The sequence below is a fragment of the Drosophila subpulchrella genome, unplaced genomic scaffold, assembly GCF_014743375.2.
Source record: "Drosophila subpulchrella strain 33 F10 #4 breed RU33 unplaced genomic scaffold, RU_Dsub_v1.1 Primary Assembly Seq61, whole genome shotgun sequence".
NCBI classification, from domain to species: Eukaryota; Metazoa; Arthropoda; class Insecta; order Diptera; family Drosophilidae; genus Drosophila; species Drosophila subpulchrella.
In genome coordinates this window covers 158129-179187 of record NW_023665697.1, presented here as the reverse complement: position 1 = coordinate 179187, position 21059 = coordinate 158129, and positions in this window count along the sequence as shown.

Genomic DNA, 21059 nt, shown 5'->3' with positions numbered 1-21059 from the left:
TTTTCACCTTCTCTTTCTGGAATAGGTGCTTGACCGATAGGAATCTGTACTGGGTGTCTGTTGTATTTGTTTTGATTGCAGATTGTGCAATTCTTTATAAACTCCTTAAGCTCTTTGTATAAATTGGGCCAATAATAAAGTCTAGTTATTTGTTTATAATTTTCATCAAGCCCTCTATGAGCTCTACAATGAGTTTCTGTGATAATAAGGGATCTGTCTTCAGCGTTCTCGACATCCTGGACAAATGTCTTAGTTTATAAAAATGTTTTTATAAAATTGTCCTTAAGTGGTTTTTGAATTCTGTAAAAATCTTCTAGAGTACTGTGAACTCCTATTGTTATATTGGGTGGAATTTATTCCCTTAAGATTGATAATAAATTTTCTGGAGTTCCATACTCTATTATATGTCTAGTATTTCCGAATACATTAATCGACTCATGTATTGTATACCTCCCCGTTGCTATTAGCAATTGTTGCTTAAACTGGTTTAAGGGTTTCCGGGTTTCTTGTATAACATTCTCAAAACTACTCTCTGCTGAATGCTGAGTATTTTGATCTGAGACCGATTCATTGCTTTCCGTTAAGTTATTAATTTGGATCCGTGATAAGGCGTCCGCAACAACATTTGTTGCTCCTGGCTTATAAATAATTTTGGGTGAATAGCTTTCAATAAAGGAATACCATCTTTTCATCTCAATATTTGGATTTTTTGAGAAATGGAAAATGAAAGAGGTTGATGATCGGTATAGATCTCGATGTTGTTAACCCCATATAAGTAATTTCGAAGATTTTTAAAAGCCCATACAATGGCTAAAAGTTCCTTTTTATTTGTTGCGTATAATTGTTCGGTTTTTGTCAGAGTTTTTGAAATAAATGTAATTGGTTTTCCTTCCTGAGAAAGAACAGCACCAATTGCTATGTCAGGGGCGTCAGTTGTTAGAGTAAATTTTTTTTAATAGTCCGGTTGTTACTTGTGCAATTAAATTTTCTTTGAGCTCGTTAAAAGCTCCTACAGCTGAATCATCAAGCTGTATTAAAGTTTTACGTGATGCCTTTTTTGATACTTTGCCGTTTTGGCCTTCTAAATATTTTGTTAAAGGCTTAGCTATCTTTGCGTAATTTTGCACAAATTTTCTGTAATATCCTGTAAGACCTAGGAAGCTTCTAAGCTCTCGAATATTTTTAGGTATCGGATATTTTACAATTGTAGAAATTTTTTCGGGATCGGTTTTTATCACATTGTGAGAAACAACGTAACCGAAAAAATTGGTTTCTAATTTAAAGAACTTTGATTTTTCAATTGAAATTTTCATGTTTGCGTTCAGCAAAATTTTAATAATTAGAATTAAATCTTTGTAATGACGTTCAATTGTTTTTGAAAATATAATTATGTCATCCATATAAACGTGACATGTTTTACCCACTTGTTCTCTTAAAATATCATCCATCGCTCGTTGGAATATTCTTGGAGCGTTGGTCAAACCGAAAGGCATTCTTAGGAATTCGTATTTCCCGTTGTTTATTGAAAATGAGGTTTTCTGAATGTCTGGTTCATTCATGAGAATCTGACGAAATCCAGATTCCAAGTCAATTGTTGAAAAGTATTTGGCTTTTCCAAGATTTGACAAAATCACTGAAGGGTCCTGCATTGGATATCTATCAGGTATTGTATTTTCATTAAGTTTTTTATAATCAATTACGAGTCCGAGTTTTGGAGTTCCGTCCACTAGTACTGGTGAATTATAAGGACTAATACTTGGCCTTATAATTTCTTCTTTTAACATTCGACTTATTTCAGAATTTACAAAATCTGAAGCTGATAGAGCATAAGGGTATTGTTTGCTGTAAATGGCCCTATCGTTTACAGTGTTTACTTCACCGCGGATATCTGTCCTAAATGGAATGTGCATATTTATTTTTGAATGCTCTTCATTGATAATATTTAATATTTCGTTCTCCAAATCTTTTCTTTGATCTTCAGACGATATTTTTATGTTGTTTATTCTTTGATTGTCGGATAGTTCAACGACGGCGTGCTCAGAATTTTTAAATTCCAAACTTTTATTTTTGTCGGATTTCTCGACGACGGCGCGTTCACGATTTTTAATTCCCAAACTTTTATTTTTGTCGGATATTTCAACGACGGCGTGTTCGGAATTTTTGAATTCCAAACTTTTATTTTTGTCGGATTTTTCAACGACGGCGTGTTTAGGATTTGTATATCCCAAACTAGATTCACTTTGATTACCCATTTCAGATTCGGATCTAATTTGAGCTTTTTCATCAAAGTATTTTTTTAATATAAATTCTTTTAATGGAAGAATGGTGTTTTCTTCTGTTAAAGAATGTTGGTTTAATATGTTTCCGTTATCATAATTTAATTTTTCTTCTATTCCATTATATTTAATTACTCCCTTTGCTGTATCAATTACCGCTCCTATTTTTTTTAATAGGTTATAGCCGACCAGTAAATCTGAGTCTAGCCCATCTATTTCATAAAAAGTATATCGCGTATCAAAAATAGTTATCATATGATAAAATTTAATTATTGAATATCCATTCACTGTGGATACTCTTTTGTAAATTGGAAGCTCGTTCTTATTTTAATAAATTCCTGTTCTTATATAACACGAGGTTGCCCCAGTGTCAATCAATATTTTTAATTTTTTATTTATTTTTGGGTCATTTCTACTCCTGACTTTTGTCTAAAAAATGGTTCTCTTCAATGTTATTTAGTCTCATCGTCTTGTTAGCCGGTTGGTTAACAGTTCCAGTTGCTGAGTGTTCGGGGTCTCAAATTTTTTTGTTTGATCCCACTTGTTCTGACTATAATTATTATTTTGATATTTATTATAGCCTTGATTATATCCGTTGTTAGCCCTATTCTGAACCTGGATAGACTCGTCTACCTCCATTGGTTCCGGCTTATTTTGTGGCTACCTGTAGGTGTTCCACTGATTTTGTTGGTTATTATTAAATCTACCCTGGTTCCAAGAATTATTTTTATTCTGATTATAATAACCATAAGTATTTTTGTTCTGGTTGTTGTCATGATTAAACCTTAAATTATTATTACTTCGCTGGTTACTGTAACTATTGTTTTGCTGTCTTGTCCTGTGGTTGAAATGTGTTTGTCCATTTCCACTAGAGTTTGGCTCGCTATGTTTTCTCTGAGTAGTAGAGAAACTATTTGCGAAATGAGCCCTCATGTTGTTGCTTTCCAATTCCTGAACTATGACCATTGCATTTGGTAGGTCAGGTGGATTCATTGAGAAAATAGTATCTGAAATTTGGCCGTTGAGGCCGGTTGTGAAAACTCTAAGAGCTGTCTTCCTATGTTTCTCATTCATTTCCGCTGTTATCAGCTTGTTTCTACAGTAGGTCATAATAGTTTTATTAATTAGAAGAGTAAATTTTCTATTAACTGTACCATAATAATCCATTATGGATAATTTTTCCTGACTCAATACACTTAATTCCTGTTCTATAATATGAATTGGACGTTTGTCGCTAAAGACAAAGTCATGCCATTATGGCATCGAAATTTAATACCGTACCATTATGGGTTAAGGCATCGTTTGCCATTCCTGTTATTTTGTTTCTTAATATAGATAAGCCAAAATAAAATCTTTCACTCCCTCTGGCATATTGCCCCATGGCTATTTCAGCTGATTCTCTCCAGCTTACATATTTATCTTCTTCACCTTTATATTCCCTTACAGATTTGATGATCTCATAAGATGTGTCGCACTTGATATTTGGATCTACAATCTCTATCTGATAATTCTCAACCGTTTTAATTTTGTGAGAAAGATGCGATCTTAAGTTTTCGATCTCCTCCTTTAATGGATCTAATTCAAAATTTACAATTTGTTTAATTAAATCTCCTACATTTAACATTGTATTGTTTGTTATTGCCTAATGGTTTGTATGTTCTTGAGGCGGATTTATGTGGAGTCTTTTATTTGCTCCAGTCTGGCTTGTTGAGGGTTCTGACATTTTGATAATTTTTCCGAAATCAGAAATTAATTCTTCCACTTTGTATATTTATATTTCTTTTCTTACAAATTTCTTATATAATAATAATATTAATAAAAAAAAGATAGTATCGCTCACGAATCGTCCTCCTTATTTTTCTTCTCGTTGTTTTCTATTCCTGTTGGGGTCGTCCTTTTCTTGGTTGATGATCCTGCTTGGGGTCGTCCTTCCTTTATTGGTTTTCCGATTTTATCTTGGGGTCTTCCTTCTTTTTTCGGTTTTTAATTTGGGGTCTTCCTTCTTTTCCAATGTTTATAGCAGTGAATTTATGTTACTTGAGATTTAAGGGGATTATTTCATTAATTATTTTCCACCTTAGTATTTTTTGATCAACACAAACTTTTTAATTTTTTGCCGGTTGTATAGAGTTTGAGGGGATTATTGCATTTATTAATTTCCACCTTATTTTTATCAACACAGGCTTTATATATTCGTCGGTTGTATCGGGTTTTTGGCCGCGCTAAATTCTTTTTTCACTTTAAAACTTTTTTTGCGTTTACTTTAAAGCTTTGTTTTTAGAATTTTTTAATCACACGGCCCCACGTTGGGCGCCAATTAAGTTTTTCACTTGTGAATTAATTAAAAAAATTTATTTTTATTTTTTATATCACTTATTCACTATTACACTTTTTTAATAGGTCGAACTTATTTCGATCACTGCTCTTTACTTTTTCTCGATTTGTTCTACTGCTCGATTCGGATCTCAGAAACGGACTGCCTGCTCTCTTGTTCAATGATCAATAATCAAACCTCGGCTTAAGAGATTTTATCCCCAAAAATTGATAAAGAGAATGATTCAAGAGAGTCGGAAAAAAGGATGATGCAATTTGCCAATTAAATTTGAAGTCCAATCTTGGCCGGAAATTGGTGTTTACATTAGCGGAGTTTAGGGACCGCTTTGGGGATCTTTTTGTTTACGTTAGCGGACTCGGGGCTCGCTTTGGGGGTCTTTTGTTTACGTTAGCGGACTCAGGGCTCGCTTGGGACTCCGATGTTTACAATATCGGCTTGCATGCTTACAGCATCCGTTTGATGCGGACTACGTGAAATTGATCTGGGTGGGAATGACTTGGAGGCCTGGTTGACAGGAATAGCTGACCACGGATTTATCTCGGGTCTGTCAGAGATATTTGGAAATTAGCTCTCGGCTCAAAGTTGTTTATAAATTGGGTAACAGCCCCTAAATAATGTGTCATATAACTCCCCCCATTCTAAATTGAATCGTCCCGATTCATTCGAACTGATGGGTATATTGAATGTAATTGATTGGTTAATTTGACAATGATATTTTCTTCTAGGGTATTTTCATTGTCGGAGATATTATTTATTTTATTATCGGAAATATTGCTTTCAGGTTCAACTTCTATATAAATTTGTCATGGTTTGAATATTAAAAATTTTTTGAATTTGATTATAACCATAATAATTAAATATATAAATGTAAATATGATTGTATTTGAGTTTGTTTAATTTGAATAAATGGATTAAGTATGTTAATATTATCAAATGAGAGTTCCGAATCATTTGATATAATATATTCGGATACTAAAAAATCTATATAATTTCGAGCTGTGATGTATTCCAATAAAATTATTGTCTACATTGGTGTAGGAAATATTATTAATTTTAGTGGTGCCATTAAGTTATTAAATATGACCCATTTAACTGTATTTTCGCCATTTACAAAAATGGCTCCATCTTGGATTACATCTACATTTTATTTTCTTTCTCGGATTTTGTTACAAAAGGATTTTTCTCCATTTAGTAATCTGGTGAAACAAGAACCTTCTGGATTAAGTGTGCAATAATTATTAAATATTTCTGTCTTAAAATTAGACATTACATAGTACTTATTTCTACATTTTGCGACGTGATTATCAATTAATAATTTTCCATCATTATGTGAAATAAATCTTGAATTGTAAACTTCACAACGATCGGTAATAATAGGGTATTTAATGTAAATTATAATAAGATCTTGATGAATAGCGATTTTAAATTCATATATATCAAAAAGTCTGTTATAATTACAGGTCTATTTTCGTGCTTATAAATTTCTTGTATATCATCATTGTTTAGAATTTTAGTATTAAATACATACATTTTGGCGAGTGTAATTGTGTCCATTAAATTCACAAGATTGTAAGTAAGCAAGCGCTGACTATATTTTCTAAATGGAATTTCTTGATCTTTAAAGGCAGTTTTGAATTGTTCAGATAAAGATTTGATCTCTTTAAATATATTAGAATTAATAACGAATTGATCGTTATTATTTTTTATTAAATCATCGATTTTATTTTGGACTGTTATGTAACCATCATGATCTGGTGTTCCCGCTATCCATATTCAAATGGTGCCTATTTCATTAATGCCTCTTTTCGATCTACTGGGTATATTTTGAGAGATAAGTATTTTGATAATTTTTAAATCGTGGGATATTTCCAAAGGAAAATTCTTGCTGTCGTGACACTTTAGAAATTCTCTTTCAAGATTAATTATATCTCTAAAAGGCTTTATTAGTTATATGAAAAAAATCTGCGTATGATTCATATAAAGGAACATCTTTGGTATCCTTGTAAAGAAGGAAATCATGGTTCGTGTATCCATAATTTCGGATTTGGTTGAAGCTACCAGCAATAATAAGTACATTATTGAAATCGTTATCTGTAATTTGAAACAAATTATTTAATATTGTCTTTATTAATCGTACGGTTTCTGTTATTTATAATAACTTTATTGAGGAGATTTACCCTAACTACTTGTTTTTTATAACTAGAATTAAGCTTGTTTCTTTCCCCGTGGTTCTTTTCGTAAATTAGCTCTCCTACGTGATAATTCTTATTTTGTCTATCTTTATTGTGAAAATGCAACATTTTCTCTTGAGCTTCTGATATCAAAAATTATGACGAAAAATGATATTACATTCAATAAAATAAATAAACTATATTATTTATGATTTCGGCCCGCAACAGTAAATATTTATTTACCTACACGTAAATTTTCTGTTGTAGCGTGCCGAATACATAAATTTAATATAGTTCATTTATTTTATCGAATGTAATATCATTTTTTGTCACCATTGTTGATATCAGAAATTTTTGTTAAGGGCGCGTTTGCTACTACTTTTTACCTCGTTAAGAGGTGTTTTTGTTTGATATCAGAAGTTTTTTTTTGCACAAGAGTCTAAGTACCCCAATACCATGACTAGGAGTCGACCCCATATGGCTTGGCTATTGAAAAACCAAACACACAGATTCTTTCATCAGTTTTAAGTAAATAAATATATAATTCTAAAAAATATATAAGGACTATAATAAACTTTCGCGTTCCACTTCGGCTAAACTTTATTCTAATAAGGTATGGGTTGCTTACATTCACATTCTAATAAGAATGAAACATCTAATATGAATATTAAACTTTTTAATAACAAGTCTTATCGCTTAAATTACCTATTTTAATAGTACAAGTTTGGAATCTCAAGGGCTGTATAGTTTCAGATTCCAAGATAAATCTGTCGTTTCTTACATTTCCCGCCGAACTAGAGGGTTTTTCCAAAGTGGTATAACAAAAAGATCAAGTTTCCTATTTCGATTAGCTTCATGCAAGTAAAGGGCCCTAAAACCATAACAGATTTTCCGTTTGAAAAAATCTAATAAGAATATTTTTTATCAAATTGGTTTTTTTCTTGTTTATTCCAATAAGTAAGAAATATTTCGTATACGGAGCTGAAACGAGTTGCACGTTTTATACCCGTTACTTGTAGAGTAAAAGGGTATACTAGATTCGTCGGAAAGTATGTAACAGGCAGAAGGAAGCGTATCCGACCCCATAAAGTATATATATTCTTGATCAGGATCACTAGCCGAGTAGATCTAGCCATATCCGTCTGTCCGTATGAGCGCTGAGATCTCGGAAATTATAAGAGTTACAATACTGGGATTAGGCATGCAGATTCCTGAGATTCCTGCGCAGCGCAAGTTTGTTTCAGCAGAGTGCCACGCCCACTTTAACGCCCACAAACCGCCCAAAACTGTGGCTCCTACAGTTTTGGTGCTAGAATAAAAATTTTAACTGAAATGTAATGTTCTCATCAATAACTTCAATTAACCCAAAAAAAAAGTTTACCACGCCCACTTTAACGCCCACAAAATTCAAAAAATCGTATATATGAACGTAAATATCTCGGAAACTATAAAAGATAGAGAACTGGGATCTCAGACTTAGATTCCGTAGCCTTGTACGCAGCACAAGTTTATTACGCGAATGTGCCACGCCCACTCTAACGCCCACAAGCCGCCCAAGCCTGTGGCGCCCACAATTTTCACGCTAGATAAAAAAATTTAACTGACATGTATTGGTCTCGTCAATACCTATCAATTGAAAAAAATTTGCCACGCCCACTCTAACGCCCATAACGCTTAAATCTGTCTACCGCCGGTGGCGCATTTCAATCTCGCTTTGCTGCTTGCATATCTCCATTTCTCTTTGGTCCCTTTAGCTGAGTAACAGGTATCTGATAGTCGAGGTACTCGACTATAGCGTTCTTCCTTGTTTTCGCTTAATATCTTCCAAACGGTAATTTTTATCTCAATCTCAAGGGCTATATGATTTGAAATTTAAAAAGAAATCGTTTGACTCAATTTTGAGAAAATAGTCAAAAAGTGGTTTAAAAAATTACTTTTTATCATAACTCTAAATCTATTCTATTCAGACAATTTTACTATATAAAGAGTATTAAGCAAATTAAATTATCTTTTCAGAGATATATAGCATAGATACTATAAGCATTATAAGACTGCCTTTTTTTTAATTTTCCGCTAAACCAGCGGGTTTTTCCAAAAGTCGTAGAACAAACGTTTTCTATTTCAAGCTACTTTATACACTTTTAGGGTTTCCAAAACCCTAAAACTGAGATGGGATGCAACAAACCCACAAACAAAAGAACAAACATTTTCATTTATGGTAGAAGAAAATCTTGTTTTTTGAATTACTTTTGAACGGGACATCGGACTTCAACAAATTAGGTGTCATTCGGCGCGTATTCTCAGTAAGAATAATACTAGCTAAACAGCCAGGCGCATTTATCCCCACCGTATCCAGCAGCTTAAATTTTCTAAATTTTTACTTTTACACTTTGACCGCTTTTTCTCCCAAATAAATCTATATTTCGAAAGCCTTGGTATGCAATCTTCTTAGTTTTTGCAATACCTTTCGACTGCTTTATCACTCGTTACGATCGGACCATAATGGCAGATTTTCAATTCTGCGGCTATATATAGTAGTTGTCTTCGCACGCTCTCTTGCGTGCTTCGCCACTACGTGTACTGCCGTCCACAGTGATAAAGCAAGAGCTAAAGGCTCGTCAAATCTAACTCCGGCAAACGCCGTTTATCTTTTAAAATATTAACACCGGCTGAGTCTCTAGGCCAGCGGTATCGGGGAAACATTTTTTCCCCGAAACATAATCTTCATAATTCTACAGTGAATCTTGGAAGCCGACGACAACTCACCTCGCCGCTGGACGATCATCACCCCCGCACAGGACGGGTACATAAATATAACTTATACTCTTTTACTCTACGATTAACGGGAATAATTATTTCACACCTACAAGAAAACACATCTATATTTCCATAATGGTCCCCCAGCCCAAAGAGCTAAGACCTAAAGTCACGAAAGAAATATGGGTTGTATCGATTTATAGAAGAGGTGTGCACTATAAAAGAATTTTGTGAAATTCGGCTCTGAAGGAGCCTTTTAGAGATCGAAAAATTTTGATTAAAAACTTGAACCACTGGCACAAACAAAAAAGTTGATTTTTGTATGTGCATTATTTATAAAAAATCTTTAAAGCCCCAGCCGATAAGCATTAACTGTTGTTAACTTGTTTGTTTGTTTCCCTACAGATGTCTACAGATGTCGCGGGAAGATGTCGAAGCATCTCGTGGGACGAGAACAAAGCTTTAAGCTACTTATTTACATAAATACAAACATTCGTTCAACATTTCATTTATTTATATTTTAATTTCTTTGTGCACAAGAACTCTTTTTTAATAGCTCCAATTGATTTGTTTTCCGTTGGTCAACAAGTCCAGCTGCTTGACAGTAAGACCACGCTACATGCATTGCAGCTGAACTTTGAAAACTTTGGTCACACTAAAAATAATGAGTTTTTTCAACTGGTGAAACTCTTAGTTGATCTGGGTACTAGGCTTTAAGAGTGAAGCTTTTTCGCACAATCCATACGATTGATTTTATAAGCTTTTTTAGTTTTAAAGGGTTACCTGGGGATTATTTCAAAGCACGTAGTTTACTTTTTAATCGGAATCATCTCCCTTCTGTTACCGGGCTTTGCTGCTTCCTTTTTATTTTTGTACTTTTATCACTTACGCAGTTCAGTCCTTGCTGTTCCCATCTCTTTTTGGCGATTCTGAAAGATAAAAAGCAGATTGAATATTATATATTTATATACATGTGTGTATATATACATTACAATCATACAATTTATGACACAATTACACTGTTTTATGTACAATTTACATATAAATAATTATTACTTTATTTACTTTATTTGTTTTTCGTTTGTATGTTCAATGTACGTATGTACAATTATACAAATATATTATGTTATTTTATTGTGTTCATAGTGAACTACATTATCTGCCCTTAACTTACCTGCGAAAATATTGATGTAAAATTGGTGGCACACAGCAACAAAATTTTTCAAAACACGTGGAACAAACTTCACTTTTCAGAACTAAAAATGCAACTGACGAGATATGCGTTTAGTCTTTATTATTTGTTTGTCAAGAGAACAGTACCGAAAAAAAACGATCGTAAAAAGCGTCCATTGACAACCTTCGGGTTTCCCAGCAAAATGAACCAGGATGCTTTATATTTAAACACATCTAGGAAGAATCGCAATGAATCGCTATACGTAAAAAAAATGCGATCTGTAACTATTGTTTTCGGAATGCATTCCGAAATTTCCGTTTATGCATGTATCTGGATGCACTTTATTGAAACACATCCAGACGACCCAATGAACTGCACCTACCATGCGTAAAAAATGCGACCTAGAACTATTATTTCTTGCAATGCGTTCCCGAACTTACGACTGAGTATTTTTGTTTTCTGCTTTACAAACATCTGATTAAATTGTTTTGTTATTGGTATTGTTTTTTTTTCATTTTAAATAAGTTTTGGATTGGCTTTAAAGGGGAAAGCTGGCAAGTCTTGCTGTCTTCCCAATTACATGTAGGTAACACATCAGCACACACACACCGACATAAAAACAGAATATGCATTTATTTTTCTTAAATTAAAATTTAATAAATAATTCCCATCTAATATAAGGTAGTTGTTGCTTGGAAACCATGACAGTCGGGAGTGCCACAGGAATTGCTGACTAGATCAGCGCTGCGTGATTTCTATGACACCCCCAAATAGTTTATAGGGTCAGTTCTTGCTAATAAACATAATAGAATTAAGGTAGTAGAGCGGATGAAATTGTCAATGGAAATGAGAAGCCAAGCCATAGAACATTATATTTCTTAGTTCTTAAATTGCTTTTATTGTGGTGCTATTCTTCGTTATTTTCTTTATTAGTTCTGAAAAAAAGATTGCACACCACGCAACTATGCCACCTAGTGGCGATCCCATTACTTGCTTATTACTTTTTAATGAATGTACCATTTTTGACATTAGAAGGAATTTGATAATGCAAGCAAAATTCCATTTATATTTTTTACAAAATCGTCGAAATTTGGGCGCTTTGCAGGCTTCAGTGTTATGGTCGCTTGTGGGCGTTATAGTGAACGTGCAGGAATCCTTAGAATCTGCATGCCAAGTCCCGACTTTCTCTTTTATAGTTTCCGAGATCTAAGCGTTCATACGGACGGACAGACTGGCAGACAGACACAATATTTGAAATGCAATAAAACGGGAGGGTTTCGTGGAATACCAAACACACTGATTATGGGATGAGTATACGCTTGCAATTAAAAACAACTCATACAAAATACACTTAAAACCGCCTAAAAAACCTCCGCAACCGCTTTTAATAGCTACTCTTAGCTTAAGGCTTAGGAAATTCTAATGGTTGCATCGCGACATCTTATGCCAATGCTGGCCCGACCATTTATTCATATTTTGCTTACACAGATATTGCCTTTCCTTAATCTATGTCAAAGTTGTACACCTTCGATATTTACCAACATCCTAACCCCTCATACATCACGTTCACGCCCGGTAACTTGTTATCAATACTTGTGTTCGTTTTCCTTCTAACAACCATTCTACTGGGGTATTGGGCTGCTCCTTATATTCGAGAACCAATCGGATTGGTTCTAGGAGTACAACATGTCTGTATGCACTCCCTGTAGATGTCAACCTGTTAAGTGAACATTCTAGACTATAAAAATGACACCACTCAAATTGCTCAGGATCAGTTCTTCAAATGCCTCAGTACTGCATACCGTAGAATTTGTCGATTCGGAAAACGAGGTTGAGATTGACAACCTGGAATTACATCCCACACAAGATTCTGATTCCTTGTGCAGGTTTCCGAAGTAGAAGATTCGGCTGATGGCCTCCTACAAAGCGTATTTCAACCGGCTGCATCGTCCACCCAAAATAGGGACCCAGGATTGGAGTCTCTTGAGTGGAGCCAGTTTCCATTAGGGACTACTACTCAGGCTTTTTTATCACACACGATGAAGGTGAAGATGTATATCAGTGTGCACAGGAATTTCAATTGGACGACGACCTATCCAGGCCAGAAGATGAGGTTTTTCCTAACGACGACCACATCTTTGAAGAAATTATGGAACCTCAACCGTCACCGACTAACCATTATTTAACTTTGCTGGATGATGGAGATGCCGACGCATTACTAGATGTTTTATTTGATCTAGATTCTTAACTTTTTAGTTGTTTGTGCCTAACCGAAGTAGACACCTGCAGGACGATCGCGTCGCGGCAATGGTAACGATGGTTACTGCAATGCCGGACCACAGGCGATGCTGAACTGCGCTGAGGTTGAGCTAACGTGGTTAGCTGCTAGTTGAGATAGTGTATTACGAGCCTTATTCCTAGAGGTAGGAAGTAGAACCGCGGAGTTATGAGGTGTGTTGATAACTGATTTATTGTTCATTTGAGACATTATTATATACTACTTGGAACACGGAAGTTTAGTGTAATGATTTGTGAAGTAAGCTATAGTCTAAAGTAGGTCACGGAATTATGATTATGGTAGCAGTTGCGTAGTTGGCTCGGCTGACACCGCAAATGTGCTGACTGCATTTGCGGGTCAGCGTATCGTTGTGACGGTGAGAAGGTGAGTTAGTGAGACCTATAATATGCTGATCAGCAATTCTCATCTGCAGTGAGTACTACTGAGCGCCTGGTACTGTTCCCAACTTGGCTACTGCTTGATTTGTTGGGTGTGGTCATGTTGAGTACCTTTGGGTACGAACATTCTCCCCCCCATTGAGGGGTACCCTCAATTAAGGGCGTGATGTCGGTCAGCCCTTGGCCGAATTGTATAGAAAGCACCTAACAAATCATTGACCAAGGAGGATCTTTCCTTCAACTGCGGCGGTTCCTGTTTGTGATTCAGGTCCTACACATCTTCTTGATGCTGCTTAACACTCCCCTTTGCGATAAAATTGACATTACCGTGGGGACTGACATTGTGCCCTCGTAGAACTTGATCATTTGGCACGTCTATGGTATGTGGACCTTCGGCATAATAGCCGTCTCGGTGGCGTCGGTCGACAGAATCCTTGCCATAATTCTTAATGAGCTGTTGGATTTTCCCTTGCAGCTCGTTTTGGGTGTCTAGTAATCGATTGTGTAAATCGATTCTTGTGTGACTTGTTTCATCTATGAATGAAGTAGACATGTTGTGTGTCTTGGAAACAAAGAATCCTGTGAAGCTGGATGAAACTGACGTTCCTGTGACGCTGGATGACGAAGCGTATCCTGTGAAGCTGAATAAAGCTAACGATCCTGTGACGCTGGATGACGAAGCGTATCCTGTGAAGCTGGATAAAGCTGAGTTCCTGTGACGCTGGAAGAAGAAGCGTATCCTGTGAAGCTGGATTAAGCTGAGTTCCTGTGACGCTGGAAGAAGAAGCGTATCCTGTGAAGCTGGATAAAGCTGAGTTCCTGTGACGCTGGAAGAAGAAGCGTATCCTGTGAAGCTGGATTAAGCTGAGTTCCTGTGACGCTGGAAGAAGAAGCGTATCCTGTGAAGCTGGATAAAGCTGAGTTCCTGTGACGCTGGAAGAAGAAGCGTATCCTTGGAAGCTGGATTAAGCTGAGTTCCTGTGACGCTGGAAGAAGAAGCGTATCCTGTGAAGCTGGATTAAGCTGAGTTCCTGTGACGCTGGAAGAAGAAGCGTATCCTGTGAAGCTGGATAAAGCTGAGTTCCTGTGACGCTGGAAGAAAAAGAGTACCCTGTGAAGCTGGATAAAGCTGAGTTCCTGTGACGCTGGAAGAAGAAGAGTATCCTGTGAAGCTGGATAAAGCTGAGTTCCTGTGACGCTGGAAGAAGAAGCGTATCCTGTGAAGCTGGATAAAGCTGAGTTCCTGTGACGCTGGAAGAAGAAGCGTATCCTGTGAAGCTGGATTAAGCGGAGTTCCTGTGACGCTGGAAGAAGAAGCGTATCCTGTGAAGCTGGATAAAGCTGAGTTCCTGTGACGCTGGAAGAAGAAGCGTATCCTGTTAAGCTGGATTAAGCTGAGTTCCTGTGACGCTGGAAGAAGAAGCGTATCCTGCGAAGCTGGATAAGGCTGACGATCCTGTGACGCTGGATGACGAAGCGTATCCTGTGAAGCTGGATGAGCTAGGGTTTCCAGGGCGGGTGGATGTAGTGAACTTAACGGGTCTTCTCACCAGTCAGAGGTTCAGCTTTTGGTAGGAAGGGGGTTGCTGAAGTGTGATCCTTTGTTGGTAAAGGATCACGTCGGGGTCACCAAATGTTTGTGCCTAACCGAAGTAGACACCTGCAGGACGATCGCGTCGCGGCAATGGTAACGATGGTTACTGCAATGCCGGACCACAGGCGATGCTGAACTGCGCTGAGGTTGAGCTAACGTGGTTAGCTGCTAGTTGAGATAGTGTATTACGAGTCCTATTCCTAGAGGTAGGAAGTAGAACCGCGGAGTTATGAGGTGTGTTGATAACTGATTTATTGTTCATTTGAGACATTATTATATACTACTTGGAACACGGAAGTTTAGTGTAATGATTAAAGAAGTAAGCTATAGTCTAAAGTAGGTCACGGAATTATGATTATGGTAGCAGTTGCGTAGTTGGCTCGGCTGACACCGCAAATGTGCTGACTGCATTGGCGGGTCAGCGTATCGTTGTGACGGTGAGATGGTAAGTTAGTGAGACCTATAATATGCTGATCAGCAATTCTCATCTGCAGTGAGTACTACTGAGCGCCTGGTACTGTTCCCAACTTGGCTACTGCTTGATTTGTTGGGTGTGGTCATGTTGAGTACCTTTGGGTACGGACATTAGTTATAAATACACGATGCATAAAGAAAAATAACGTAAAAACTATTTTAAAATTATATATAATTGTTATAATTGTCTTTTATTTATTGGACAATTTTTCTTTGCCTTACAAATACTTTTTAGCTCTGCGTTGTGAACCAATAGACGATGCATATTAAAGTCGTATCGGAACCAAATTTTCCGTACTTTAGAACAGAAATAACAATAATAAAAGGAGGATTTAGATTTCTGATAGGCGAAGTTGTGTATCTTTAAGGTATGCGCTTTTAGGCCGCTGCGAGTAGTAATGGATTTGGTTTCTGAGCACAACTCGCAATGATACTTCACCATTTCAATGTTTTTAAAAATAAACTGACTTTTCTATTAAAAAAGTATCTTATATAGCATCTGAGGGACAATTCTTACGTTAACGCTATTGAAAGATTTATATAAATATAAAAAGAGATAGACATACTGATATGTATTTCTGACTTTATTCTCAAGTATTACATAGTTTTAATAAGTATTTTTGTACATATAATGAATACCTATTGTTATCTCATCTACTCCACATGAATTGATAGAAATATATAGTTTTTGACAAGTATAAAAGACCATGTAATTTCGGGTTAAAGAATTAGTATAAAACAGGTAGGTACTAGTGCACAACGAATCCAATCTTACGCTGATCAAAAATGGTATACATATAAATTAAAAGTAAATACTTTATCACCTAATTTTGTTGAATTTGATAGGACTTCTTAAAGACCTTAAGTGACGTGAAGCCTGTGATTGGCTACACAAAAATTGAAAATCTATGTATTGGATTTGAGTATGAGATCACTGTATGTAAGCTGAAAAAGACACCATATGGAACTTAAATAGCTCTGTATTTAACTGATAAGGCCGACAAAGATGTGTGGATATTTCTACCTAAAAGTTATGTGAACAAATTTTCTACAAAGACACCATTTAGAAAATTAAATGAGAATGGAATAACTCATATGGTATATAAAGGAAAAGATCTGAACAGATATAGTTGTGCTCAAATTGAATTTTTATCAGTAAATAAGTAAAGTAAATATAAAGAGCTGAGTTTTTAAATCCAACAACAGTCTTAAATCAGTCTGAAAAAGAAATAGTTTTCTTTAAAAATGTACGCTCAACAGATAGAACTATTCTTGATGCAATTTGAAGGCATGCTTTTCGAGCAACACCTACAAAGGATGGAGTTCCTAAAAGCTACTTTGGAGGATTTAGAGGAAAAAGAGTTGATTCATTCGAAGTTTGGATTCCATTATAAGCTTTGTCCCTGGAGCGACGATGATGCCTCATCTGGACCAGACAGTGTCATATGCTGCCTGCACTGAAAGAGCAAGCCCTTAGTCTAATAATTAAATATTATAAGTTAAACAAACGTATTGCTCTAAAACCATAAATAAAACGAACTAATTATACCCGTTACTCGTAGAGTAAAAGGGTATACTAGATTCCTTGGAAAGTATGTAACAGGCAGAAGGAAGCGTTTCCGACCCCATAAAGTATATATATTCTTGATCAGGATCACTAGCCGAGTCGATCTAGCCATGTCCGTCTGTCCGTCTGTCCGTCAGTCTGTCCGGATGAACGCTGAGATCTCGAAAACTATGAGAGCTAGGCTATTGAAATTTGGCGTGCAGATTCCTGAGCTTCTTACGCAGCGCAAGTTTATTTCAGTAGAGTGCCACGCCCACTCTAACGCCCACAAACCGCCCAAAACTGTGGCTCCTACAGTTTTGATGCTAGAATAAAAATTTTAACTGAAATGTATTGTTCTCATCAATACCTATCGATTGATAAAAAAAGTTTGCCACGCCCACTTTTACGACCATAAACCGCCCACAAAATTCAAAAAATCGTAAGTATGAACGTGGATATCTCGGAAACTATCAAGGATAGAGAATTGGGATCTCAGATTTAGATTCCGTAGCCTTGTACGCAGCGCAAGTTTGTTACGCAAATATGCCACGCCCACTCTAACGCCCACAAGCCGCCCAAGCCTGTGGCGCCCACAATTTTCATGCTAGATACAAATTTTAAATGAACTGTATTGGTCTCGTCAATACCTATCGATGGATCCAAAAAAAATTTTGCCACGCCCACTCTAACGCCCATAACGCTTAAATCTGCCTTCCGCCGATAGGTGGCGCATTTAAATCTCGCTTTGCTGCTTGCATATCTCCATTTCCCTTCGGTCCCTTAAGCTGAGTAACGGGTATCTGATAGTCGAGGTACTTGACTATAGCGTTCTTTCTTGTTTTACTTAAATATTGTAAGATAATTCTTTGTTAATATCTTAAACAACAACCAATATTTAAAATAAGATTATAAGATAAACATATAAACAAGATAGATTAAGTATTTAAGACTTAGAAGAAGAAATTGAAAAGCAAGACTTAGACGATGAAATTGAAAAGCAAGACTTAGACGATGAAATTGAAAAGCAAGACTTAGACGATGAAATTGAAAAACAAGACTTAGACGATGATATTAAAAAGCAAGGAAAGGAAGTTGAAATGCAAAACCAAATTAAAGAAAAAGGATACAATGAAACGAGGTCAGAGGTTGAAAGCAATAATAAATATTGCAGAAATGTTGAAAATAACAGGACACAAAAGAATTATCCAAGATACAATTTAAGAAAACGGAAAATTTAGATAGAGATATAATCGAGTCGATTAAATGTCAGGATGGCCGAACTGTAAGATAATTCTTTGTTAATAATTTAAACAACAACCAATATTTAAAATTATATTATAAGATAAACATATAAACAAGATATATTAAGTATTTATTGTAAAACTATGTACAGTATATAAAATACTACATTTAAGTATGCGATCTGACAACGCAGAACGTAAAAATGTGTGACAATCTTGAAACGCGAATGAGAAAAAACACTTTTTCGTCGGAACTGTGCCAAGAACACACACGATTTAAAATAACAAAGAACAACAAATAAACTGTCTAAATTACTATTAAAATAATCAGAAGTGGCTTAGAACTTAAAAAAGCAGAGTGCCTACTAAATAAAATAAAAGCATATATCTAATAATAAATAACTTTGATTTTAAACAAAATGGATGAAAGTGATTATGAAAAGTATACAATTGACGGCCTTAGGCGTATTTTAAAAACATATAATCAACCTTTAACTGGTAATAAACCAGAATTAATTCAACGTTTACGAAAAGTTCGAGAACCTGATGCAACATAGAGGAACATATTGGAGTCAAATCCAATTTAACTTCTGAGTTTGTTGATATTACTGAATCATCAGGTATTGAATTTATTTCCGTAAAATTATCTTTCCCAAAAAGAAACATTTTTTTAACCTGCTCGTATATACCTCCTGGCTCTGAATTTAACGTGTATCTATTGCACCTGTCCGCCATACATTCTATCTCCTTGTTGCTTGCTGAAACAGACCAACTTATTGTGCTTGGTGACTTTAATCTTCCCAATATCTTTTGGTTGGAGTGTAAGGCCTCATTGACAATGATTCCGAGGATGCAAAATGATTTTATTGATGGTCTTGTTGAACTATCTTTGCAGCAAGTTAACAGGATTCCTAATCATATTGGTCGTCTTCTTGACTTAATCTTTATTTTTGATAGTAGCGATGCTGATGTCATTCGTATTTCGCCACTATCTTTACCTGAAGATTGTTATCATCCTACCCTTCAGCTCTGTATTAATGGATTTTTTAATAATCCTAGGACTGCAATAAATTTACAGCCTAGTGTGTGTTTTAAGAGGACTGATTACGGCAGACTAGTGGAATCTTTATCGACAGTAAGCTGGTCCTTTCTAGTTGACCTTCCTGTTGATGATGCAGTTAGGTACTTTTATGAGGTCCTTTACCGTCTACTTGATGAACATGTCCCTCTTTCCTCCATGAAGAATTCTTACAGCTCTCCATGGTTTACCCGTCAACTATCTTATCTAAAGAATAAAAAAACCAGACTTTTTAAACGGTTCAAAATATCCGGCTTACAGACAGACTTCACCAAATATAGTTCAGCTAAGGTGGAATTTGTCCAGTACAATTCTGATTGTTACAAAAATTACCTGTCTCGTTGTAAGCGTGATTTCAAAAGTAATCCTAAGCTTTTCTTTCGTCAATTCTAAACGGAAATCTAACTGCTTCCCTCCCTCTCTTTTCTCAATAATAATGTAGCATCTGATGATAATGATATTTCCAACTTATTCGCAGACTTTTTTCAATCGACATATACGAAATGCAATAGTGTTATTAATAAAGATTATCCATACCCACTACCTCATTTGAACTCTATCTTCAAACCAGTGATTGATGTAACTGATGTTCTTCAGAGTCTTAATACTCTCAAGCTCTCATTTTCACCGGGTCCTGATAGAATACCAAGTTGTATACTTAGGAATTGTTCATCTTATCTTGCTCTTCCCTTAACATTGATATTTAATCTGTCCCTAAGTCAATGTAGATTTCCATCCATATGGAAGGAATCCTTTATTATCCCATTGTTTAAAAGAGGGAACAAGTCCTATATCTCAAACTATCGTGGTATTGCTAAACTCAGTTCTATTCCTAAACTTTTTGAAAAAAATGATTACCTGTCAGTTGCAGCATCATTGCAGGTCTATTATTTCATCTTGTCAGCATGGCTTCACTAGATGTCGCTCTACTTCTACAAACCTACTTGAATTTACATCTTTAATTACTAGAGGCTTTCTGACACATCATCAAACTGATGTGATTTATACCGATTTCTCTAAAGCTTTTGATTCAGTGAACCACAGGATTCTTATTTATAAATTGTCCCTTTTAGGTTTTCCACCCAACCTACTAGAGTGGATATTTTCCTACCTTTCTAATAGAACTCAAATGGTCTGTTTTAATAATAAAATTTCCAAAATAATTAATGTTACTTCTGGAGTGCCACAGGGTAGCCACCTGGGACCTTTACTTTTTGGCTTAATGATTAACGATCTACCTTATGTCATAAAATCGTCAACTGTTTTAATGTATGCAGATGATGTCAAGCTATGTTTGTCCATGTGTTTACCTAATTCATGTAATGACCTTCAATTAGATCTTGATTGTTTGTATACGTGGTGCATGATTAACATGTTAAATTTGAACTATTCTAAATGTAACTTTATGACCTTTTATCGTTGTAATCCATCTCTGTATTCTTATTCTATCGGAAATAACGCCCTTGAACGTATTTTTTCTGTTCAGGATCTTGGCGTTCTATTTGATCATAAACTTAGTTTTAAAGACCATATATCTACTATAACTAACAAAGCCAGAAGTCTCCTGGCGTTTATGAAGCGTTGGTCAAGGGAGTTTGATGATCCATACACAACAAAGCTTTTGTATGTTTCTCTTGTTCGTCCGTCAATGGAATATTGCTCGTGTATATGGTCACCTCAAATTAGCTGTTACCAAAATATGTTAGAGTCTGTTCAAAAACAATTTCTTTTATT